We start from the raw sequence: 10,702 nt of genomic DNA, 5'->3' as shown, positions 1-10,702 counted from the left end.
ATGGACTTTCGCTTCCGTTTCTCAGTGCTTCTACTTATTTCAAATAAAGGAAGTTTGTAAGTCTTGTGTAGTTTCCTTGTGCTCACTTGTCTTTCCTTTTCCTTTGGTGTTTTACAAAACTGAGTCATTTAAACCCATCCCATTTCACCATCATACAGAGGTAGTGCAATTACCAAGAAAAGAAACCTTATTCTTTGTAAGCTGCCAGAAATCCTAGTTATTAAGCCTCATTACAGATCATTTATTTGAGATCCTTTGCATTTTTTTTAAACAGTTGGCCAGGGATTTCGAATGGATATTCTTGCTAGTATTGTCCTTTCAGTAGTCAAGTTGAGTTAACCATTGAACGAACTGAAGTTTAAAAAGGATAAGTTGAGTGCCAGATTTCACTTAAATGTATCTGTATAAAAAAGGAGTTTGGAATTAGAAGAAGAAGAATTGTAAACATGTTCGTTTTAAACCAGAAATTAATTCAGGATTTAAAAAGATAGTATGGTGGGAGTGAAACATTGATGAAGATGCAATTTTTTGTTTTTGGGTTTTTTTTGGGGGGGGGTAATTAAGTTTATTTATTTATTATTTTTTATTTAATGGAGGTACTGGGGATCGAACCCATGACCTCATGCATGCTAAGTATGTGCTCTACTACCCCCTCGAAGATGCAATTTTGACAGTGACAACATGAGGCAAGTTGGGAGACAGGAAATCGGCAAACTCCCTGGGTTGGCCAGACAGGGTCAGTTCAATTTGTAATTTTTACTTTAATTCAGAAAAGGACCTGTATTCATGTATTAGTCAGGGCCCTCCAGAGAAACTGAACCAACAGGATACTTGTTTGTTTATTTGTTTGATTGTTTACTGTGAAGAATTGGCTCATGTGATGATGGAGGCTGAGAAACCCCATAATCTGCTGTCTGTGAGCTGGATACCAGGGAAAGCTGGTGACAAAATGCTGCCTGAATCAGAAGACCTGAGAACCAGGTGAGCTGATGGTATAAATGAGAGTCCAAGGGCAAGATGAGATGAGATGTCCCAGGCCAATCGGTGAAACAGGAAAAAATGAGGCATTGTCCTGTTTCCTCCTCCTTTTGTTCTGTTCAGGCCCTTGAACGGATTGCATGATGTCCACTCATCCTGGGGAGGCACATCTACTTCACTGAGTCCACCAAATTCAAATGCTAATCTCATCAAAATACTGAAATTTGTATTAGTCAGGGTTTGAAAGAGAAATGGAACCCACAGAAGATTTATTTAGTTGTTTGTTTTAGGAATTGGCTCCTGGGGTTGCCTTCCCCTATTGGTGAGGATGATCTTCTTTATTTTGTGTTTTGATTCCAATGCTAATCTCTTCCAGAGACACCCTCACAGACACAAAAGATAGCATGTTTCACCAGCTATCTGGGCATCCCTTATCTCAGTCATGTGGCCACATTAAAATTTGCCACCACAGGGCCCCATTTATCAAGTAAGCAATTAAGCTTGACATCAGGATTGGAGTATATGGAAATGATTTTGGGATGTTCTTCTGGTGTTTATTTATTCACTTTTTTAGAACCACCAAAACCTTCTTAGACATCATTTAATAAATTCATAAAATTCAGAGTAGATTTCATAAAGAGGGAGAAGTAGCTGTAAGAGTTCCAAACATCTCAATTAATTTATAATTAGAGGTTCATGAAAAGAGGCAAGGAAGAGTGTGAACTCCTAAGACTTTAGTAGAACTAAAATTTAACATTCTTCTTTTTTCTACTTTTTCTCCACGTCACACTACATCATGGTGTTGATTTGCTCACCACAACACCCACCCCACACACATACATATGCACAAAATTATTTTAGAGTAGATATTTAATGAAGTATCATAATCCGCATTTTGGGGTACTGAATTTATAATACCAGATCTACTACCTATGTGTTCAGACTTTTCCTTCTACATTTTGTTTATTAAGTTACCCATAACAACTTCTTAACCACTGTCACCTTAGGAAGGAACAAAAATGCCCAGAGTCCTCTGGTGTAGAGAAAAAACAGAAAAGAAAAAGAAAAAAGGTTGAGGAAGGATTTCTTTGTCTGGTTTTGGTATCAGGGTGATGCTCGCCTCATAGCATGAATTCAGAAGGATTCCTTCCCCTGCAGTTTTTGGGAATACTTGTTGAACAACTATGAGTGGAGTCAATGTCCATGTTCTTTCCATCATACTGAGCTGGATCTGGGAAAGGGGGCTACCTTTGCTTCCTCTGATGATGTCATAAAGACTTCTTCCCTCCCTCAAACAAATTAAAAAGCTAAGCATTCAATTTTTCAATTCATAATTTAAAATTTATTGATTGGATTGTTGAAGCTTATGCTGGCTGCTGGAGAGAAAGAATATGAGGAATTCTATTGCTCTGCTTTTAAATTCATTTGACTACCAAGATTTAACCTGCCTAAACTGGAAAGTTTATATGCCTTTATTTAAAATGAGGAGTAGGCCCTATTTTTCAAGTTAAACCTTCAAAATGAAGTACACTGTAGGCTACAAAAAAGTTTCCTTTATTTATTCAACAAATATTTGGGTGTTGACTAAGTACTGGCCACTTTGCTAGGTACTAGGTATATTATATTGAATACAATGTCTCATACAAATATGAAGTACATTTCAATAGAGAGAGAACATTTTAATATATTGAGATGTAAAACTGAGTAAAACTTGGCTGGTCAACAATGTTTGTTACAAATCTAGAAGCAGCTACTTAGGAAAATTGCCCCACACACATCCCTCTGATAAAGAGTAATTGAGGTAGTACATCTGAGGCAACTCCACTTCTCTGAAGTGCTTCCTGAAGACACTAAGACAATGGCCAGATAAAGCAACTGTGCTGAATGAATTTGTCAGTCAATTTGGTTAAACAATTTGTTTTGTTTTCATCTGAGTGGTGCTTCGTTAGCTGCTTATACATAACATTTCACACAAGTTGTTTTCCCTTCATATACTGAATTTAGTGCTCTCTGGCAAGCCTAATATTCATTCTGAAAAAGACAGGGGGAAAAAAAAAAAAAGCCCAAGGAAGATGTATGCCTTTTCAACAGCTTTCTTTGCTGTTTGTGCCAATTATGCATTTTGAATAGTTTTACATTCATGTGTGTCCTCTGTAGTTACACATTTAAAAATATAATTATTTAGTGGCTAGGTCTTGGAAATATTTTTTTCACAAAAGTGAAAAAACTAGAAGATGGATGTATATTATGGAATTTGAGAAAAAAATAAGAAGTTTCATTTAATTTTATATCCACCAAAATTAGCAGTCTAAAATGCGCTATATAGAAGTATTTCCTGGCTTTTGCTGGAAAGATTTTCTTTCTGATTTGTAATAGAAAGACAATGAATACAGGTAGATTAGGACAAAAAGAACTCAAATGATCTAAGAGGATTAAAAGATTAATGCCAGGCAGAGGGAGGCTGGCTTCTCTGCACACACAAGGTTATGCAGAGCAGGTCACCTTTCTGCCAAATAGAGACTCTTTCAGAAAATACTCTTTTTCAGTGAGAGTGTAGCTTGCCTTTCCCCACTTGGGGCACGTGAGAGACATAGTTAATGAATGCTTCTGTAAGAAACATAATAGCATATTACATCTTTCTTGCTCTGAAATTCTAGGGCTCTTTCAGTTAGAAGAAGAGAAAAGCCTAGTGTTACCCTAAATATCAAAGTCTGTAATTCCACTCAGAAAATAGACCAATTCAATAAGCTACTATTATAATGCCCTGCATTGATGGATCTTAAGTCCTCAATTTCTGTACCAAACAGGCTTCTTTTTTGTGGCAGAAAGAGCTCAAGTTTCATCTTTTATCCTGTATAACTTCACTGTAAGAACTAGATATAGGCTGAGATTTTAAAATGTTGCTTTATAACATGAAGCAGTAGATTTAACAAAAAAGCATTCCATCTTTTGCAGGCTATTTCCATGACTGATGAGAACTGGGGCCGAGTTGATAATGATACTTTTATAATCACATAGATGAAATCATTCCTCACTGACTGGAAAATGGTCAAGTTACTTGCCTCACGGGAATGTGGTGTACAAAAAACCCCAGTTAGTGAGATGTTGATTATTAAATTAAGAAACGGTGGAGGCATTAGATTTAGAAAAAGTGCTTAACCTCATTAGCAATTAGAAAAATGAAAACTGAAATGGCAATGACCTTTTACCAAATTGGCTAAAATTAGGATGTAAAAATCATGCTTAAAGGAAGCTTGGTATTATTAAGGAAAGCTGAAAATTTATATACCATATGGCTCAGTAATTCTAGGAATATACCTTTAAGAAATGCTTGCATATGGGCCCTAGGATCTATGGATGACGAAAAAATTAATTGGAATACTGAACAGTAATGTCAATGAACAAACGACAGTTATAGGCAACATGTAAAAATTGTACAAGTAGTCACAATTGTAAGGTGAAACAAAGAAATTATGGCATAAAAATGTCTATGTTGTGATTCTTTTCCTCTAAAACTCAAAACCAGACAAGACCAACCTCTATTTTTCAGGAATGTATTCACAAATGGTAGCACTATAAAGAAAAGCAAGAAAATTATCAACACATATAAGGATAGTGTTTATGTCTGGGGGAGAGTCACACACAGAGTTTCTGGCGTCCTGATGCTATTCTATTTCTTGATCTGGACTGGACTATTTGTTTAAATAATTGTCAAAGAGTACATGTATATTTTAAGTACTTTTCTATGTGTATATTATATGCTGCAATACAAAGTAAAACACACACTCCACACTCCACACACTCCAAGACCACTGTCCATGGCATGTGACTAGATAACATCTAATATGCTGAACGGGGCTGGACTGGAGGGTAGTTCAGGGCTGGCAACTGAGCCAAATGTGCACTGGATTCAAGGTGCCACTCCTTCACGTGAAGTCATTGATTGACTGTGGTCCGGGATTGGGTTGTTATCACACAAAAAGACCTTTCAATAAAACCCTGTTTGATTCAACTAACTTCATTCATTCTCATAACAACCTACTTAGTCTTATCTCAACTTGGTTTAGGGATAAAAATCATTAGGTATTATCATAAATTAAATGAGAATTGGTTGGGAATCTCTGAGAATTAGTCTGGGCTTCTTTATTTTCATTCCAGCCCTGCTCCCTTTCTAAATGACCTGCAAATTTGTTTTTGTCAACCTTCGTTTACCTCAAGTGACACAGCCTGTGTTCCATAGATAGCAAAGGAGAAAATACATTCAACAATTTTTTTTTTATCATCTCCAAACACATGAGCAAAAGAATATCTGAAAGATGTTTTCAACTGACTAATTAGGTTAGGAATCTCAGGAGAACAGTCCTATTTGCTATAATTTTGATGGCAATGTTTCTGTTTCTGATTGAGATTCTGGCAAGAACAGATTTCTCCCTTGACACTTCCTGTTGGAACTTCTAGTAGGAAAAAAAGAAAGGAACTTTTTCTTTCTCATCAATTGGGAAAGACAAACTTGGGTTGTAAGTGACTTATGTACAAAGGCCATGACTTCCTAATTTTTTAAGTACATATTTTATACCCTGGCATTGTGTAGAGTACCAGGAAATGAATGCTTTTTTTGGTAACTGTTGATATATCTCCCCTACCCTGCCCCATAAATTTTGGTATTTTGGTGCAGCATTGACAAAAGTCCTCAGTTTTTAGTATATGCAAGTCAGATGGAGGAACATAAATCACTTCTTTCTCTGAAACGTTTTTTTCCTTTTATGGTCTCTGAATGTGAATACTTAGAACCAATTGTCCTTCCGTTGTTTCTCTGTCCCACATTTGTCAACTGGTGGTGAGTTTGTTGAAGGAAAGCAGTTTTCCTTTGTGTTCTCCACGGCACTTAAACATGATGCTGAGACTACAGAGGTGCTTAATAAATTCTTGCCACTTTTGATTCCATCTCTTTTAAAAAAAAGAGATTTAAAAAAATACTCTTAAATCCCTGTCTTGAGGTTCTTCCTTAGCATGGTCCGGGCCCAGTAAGTTGTAGGAAATGACTGAGTTCTTGGTCTCTTCAGAGTCTTTTGCTGCAGATTGTAATTGTTAGTGATAATTGCTTTAAGTGATACTATTACAAATAGGGCTACTAACTAATTTTTAAACTATATATGCCTGTCAAGGTATTGGAGTAAAATGCAATGTCAAAAATACACTGAGAAAAGGATAGTACTGTATGTGATGACAAGTGTGAAAAAAACAAAAACAAAAACAGAGAGGCCAAAAACAAAGAAATATAAACAGAGAGGCCAAAAACAAAGAAATATAAGGTAATTATGATTTCAGTCTATCGGGGTCTGCCCCTTATTGTCCAGTGCCATTTGCTTCCCATTAGAAGCTGTTGTTGGTTCTAGTCAAGAAATTAAAGCCCACCCCCACCCCACCACAAACTTGTGATAGTAAAGGAAAAGGGTGCCCTCTTTAGAGCTTCTCTGAGATCCTAGTATTTAGTTTTCAATCTTAAATTTCACTCAAATACCCTAACAGAATTTGGGACATACTATACAGAATATAGACCAAGGATTCTTAATACGGAATTGGTAGAAGGGATTCCAAGGCCCTTGGGGCCCTTGATGTTGTATATAAAACTGAGTCTGTGTATATGTACATTTTTCTGAGTTTTCTGGCCTTTCCTCTGGGATTCCTGACCTTTTCTTCCTCCAGGGTAGAGAATCACTCTACATTTATTCTGTGTCCTAGAACCAGCCATGTGAACTTGACCAGACAAGCAGATTTGGGAAAGATCCTGCCCACAAAGACTCAAAGGGCATTGGGCAAAGATGACAGTTCTCACCATGCTTTAATTTAGGACTGTTCAGGGGATCCCTTTCCAGAATTCAAGCATCATGCTGAAATTACCAGAGGCTATTAATACTGCATGTATATTTATTTTCATGACTTGGCAAGGGTGTGAGCTGCGACATGCAATCTTCGCAGAGAGGCTACTGTGAAGGTTGGCTAGCAACCAGGCAGATGTCTGGGGTATGGCAGTAATGTTCTCCTCCTCCTCCTCCTCCTCCTTAGCTGCAGAGTGGTCCACATAGTGCATTTGCATTTCCATTCTCTGTAGCCCAGTCTCTTCTAATTTTAAAGAACCTTTTTTGAGATGTAATAAATATACCATAAATTCAATTTTTAAGTGTATAATTCAACAGTTTTTAGTATATTCACTGAGTTATGCAAGCATCACCACTATCTAATTTTAAAACCTTCTATTTTTAAGCTTCTTTTCTAAGTGTTTCCTTCTAATATCTCTGGAACAACATTATTTTTCACTTACTTTTTAAAAAGAAGACCTATGCTCTGAAATTACCCCTGTAGATAATTGATAGTCCCAGGTTTTAAGAGGGGGTCTTGATAACATATGTTGGCTTCATCCCTTCTATAGTGCCAGGATTAACCCTTTGTGACTCAGTGTTTACAAAGAGCACTAATCAGCTTTTTAAATGTAGGTGATATCTCCTAGACCAAAGAAAAAAAAAGTTTGAGCCATTTTGAATTTACTATTTCTGTGGGCCATAAGCAGTGAATATGTGTAATTTCACAAGGTTCAACTTATAATGAAACTTGTATGAAATTTTCATGCTCGCTCCACTGGCACTACAAAAATTGGAATGAAATACTATATTTTAGGCTCATTAAAGGTAAAGTAACTTGCTCTTGCTTGAAACACACAGCAAAAATATTGTGGGTTTTTTTGTGTGTGATTATACACAAAGAATTAAAATAGTCTCATCCTCAACCTTTATTCATTCATTCAATCTCAAATATTTACTAAGTACCTACTATATGCCAAGATAGGTGGTGGGAAGGAAGACACAGGAAGGAAGATCCTAGTATTTAGTTTTCAATCTTAAATTTCACTCAAATACCCTAACAGAATTTGGGACATACTATACAGAATATAGACCAAGGATTCTTAATACGGAATTGGTAGAAGGGATTCCAAGGCCCTTGGGGCCCTTGATGTTGTATATAAAACTGAGTCTGTGTATATGTACATTTTTCTGAGTTTTCTGGCCTTTCCTCTGACATAAGGGACACACATTTCTGCTGTACCTTCTTCTACCGTCTATTAATTTATTATTTTATATCTTTGCAAAGAGTTTGCATTTACATCTTGAGCAAATTTATTAACTGATTAACTCTTGGTCCCTACTGCTTCATAGGTAGGCCAAGCCTTCCTCTCTTCTGTGTAAACTTCAATTACACACATGACTTTTTTCCCTATAGTTCCCAAGTTCTCTGAGTAAATGCAATCTTCTGTCAGTGTTGCAGTGTTTCCACATTGTTAAGGGATGTAATTTTGTAGTTTTCCCAAGTATAATTACTAACTGCCTCAGTCTTAGCTGAAATGTTAGTGAGTTTCAATTCTTAAATTTTGGAAGAAGATTAAGGCATTTAATTTACACAACACACACACACACACACACTCGCGTACACACACAGTATCTTAAAGTGTGAAACTTTAGTCCTTAACATTCAAGTCTCACGTGTGATCAAAATCATTAGTTATATAAAAGACACATATAAGTAATTTTTACATATTTCTAGGATATTGGTAATTCTCAATATATCTTAAATATTGCATTGGTCTTTCAGATATCCAGTGGATTTTACCAGTCCTGAGTTAGGCTGGAATGTCTTCCTGGACTATTGACTTGGGGTGGAGAACTACATGTATCTTTTGTTCATTTTCTTTCAAGTACTGCTTGAAGGAATAGAGTGCTGGGAAATTTCTATCATCAGATTTATACTAAAAAGGTCATGATGATCAGGAAGCAATGGGATGCTAATCAAGGATAATAGTGTTAATTTTGTCCAGAACAGATAGAAAACAGAATTTGTGAGTGCTGGAGAACATGTCATCCCATTACTTTATTTCACAAATGAGGAAATGGAATCTCAGAAAAGTTAAGTGACCAGTTCAAAGGTACTTAATTATTAGTTAAAAATCCAAAATTCAAACCCTATGATTCAAATTCCCAGCACAATGCTCTTTCTAACATTGTTTTTATCCATTGAACTCCTCAGCTAGGGTTGGGCGACCTACACCGGTGGTCCTCAAACTTGAACAGGCATCAGAATCACCAGGAGGCCTGGTTAAAACAGATTCCTGGGCCCAGCCCTGAGTTTCTGATTCAGCAGGTCCGGGGTGTGTGTAGGTATGTGAGAATGTGCATTTTTCTCAGAAGTTTTCAGGTGATGCTGATATTGCTGGTTGGGGAATCACACTTTGAGACATCAAATCTGCATGAAGCAGGCTTAACAATTCTTCTATCAACAGGGTTTCTAATGGTTATAATTTCTGTTGTTCACTCCTTTGGCCTCTAAAAATATAATAAATGATCAAAATGCCCTGTCCGAAAACTCAGTGGCTCTCTATTGTCTCCCAGCATTGGCTTTCATATCAAGACTGGTGTGAAAATGACTGTGTGTCTGGGCAGATGGCTAGTGAATGAGTCTGGAATAAGAAGGGAGCTACTTAGCACTTCTGATTAGCCCTCAGAGCTCCCAAGACCCAGTCTCCTGCTGGTGCTTCCTTCTCTTCCTCTCAACAAAATAAATAATGTTAAAAGTGCCAATGATAAGAGGATAGCCATAAAAATATGTTTTATGAACCTCCTCATGTCTTCAACCCTTAAAGAGGCAGAGGATTATCATATCCCTGTAGCAGTCAAGATTCTTAGATACAGAAATAGAATTTAGGTTAGCCAGTGCAAACACAGAGATTTAATATAAGGTATCAGGTAGTTTACAGAACGTGAGTTGGCTTAGAAGAAACTGGGACCCATGCAGAACCCTCTGGTGAACATGGTTTTGTTTTTCCAGTCTTTACTCTACAGGAAGTCATGCTGGAAGAGATCGGGATGGTTGTTGAGTGAATCACACTGCAACACCCGCCACAGTTACCATGACCAAGTTTTATTCTCAAGCTAGATGCTGATAAAATACCAGATCTTGGTTTTACATACTCCCATAATGATTTAGGACTTAGTCTGGTGTTAAAGGAGAGATGTGTTAAAGGAGAGATTGTAGCAAACTGACAAGAAAAGTGAAAAATTTGTAAATAATTCTACTAGCACACTGGCAGAAAACTTAATGATGTCTAGTCCTTGTGTTCCTGGGATTTAAGGATTCACAAAGATCTTTCATTTGAAGAAACACTTTTCTAAAGACAATCTGGTGGCTGCTACAACCTAAGGCTGATTATTTAGTTGTTGGTGGCCCTTAGGCTTATATTTTATATTATGTTTATAGTTTATACTAGGTTTCTGTAATGTGAAATTATTTATTGAAATTGAAATTTTTGAAAGTATATTGACTATAATATGTTAAGGATAAGGATTCATTTCTATCATTATTTTACAGGATATGTTAGACAAAAACATCATCAGTCTTAGTAATCAGCAGGTCTTCTTATGAACTAGGAACTAGACATGTCTTAGTCTACAACTAAAACAACTTCTCTGTAAATAGGACAGTTGATGCTGTGGCCAGGTCACTACCAAACAGAATCCAAGGCTGGGGCATCCTGCTCGGAGTCTTCATTTTATTCCATGGTAGCATTCATGGATGGCTGTACCATTGGATGAACCATTTAAACTGCTAAAACAAAGAGACTCACAGGCATTTTTCTTTCATGAGCCTGTCTAGAAGCAGGCAATGCAGAGCTGGTATA

The 10,702-nt window shown here is 36.8% G+C and overlaps 1 long non-coding RNA gene across 2 annotated transcripts in view; it reads left to right on the top strand.

Moving 5' to 3' along the window:
- Positions 1 to 294: 294 nt before the first annotated feature.
- LOC116156445 (uncharacterized) overlaps positions 295 to 10,702 on the top strand; it is an 83,658-nt gene continuing 73,250 nt past the window's right edge. Inside the window, exons 1-2 of one of the 2 annotated variants that reach the window (XR_010383152.1) lie at positions 295 to 736; positions 867 to 981. This is a non-coding gene — a long non-coding RNA (uncharacterized LOC116156445). Of the gene's footprint in view, positions 982 to 10,702 lie in introns of both variants that reach the window. The other variant, XR_010383150.1, reaches the window with a different exon arrangement.

Source organism: Camelus dromedarius, chromosome 11 (genome assembly GCF_036321535.1).
Source record: "Camelus dromedarius isolate mCamDro1 chromosome 11, mCamDro1.pat, whole genome shotgun sequence".
Classification (NCBI taxonomy): Eukaryota; Metazoa; Chordata; class Mammalia; order Artiodactyla; family Camelidae; genus Camelus; species Camelus dromedarius.
This window is presented reverse-complemented; position numbering and strand designations above follow the sequence as displayed.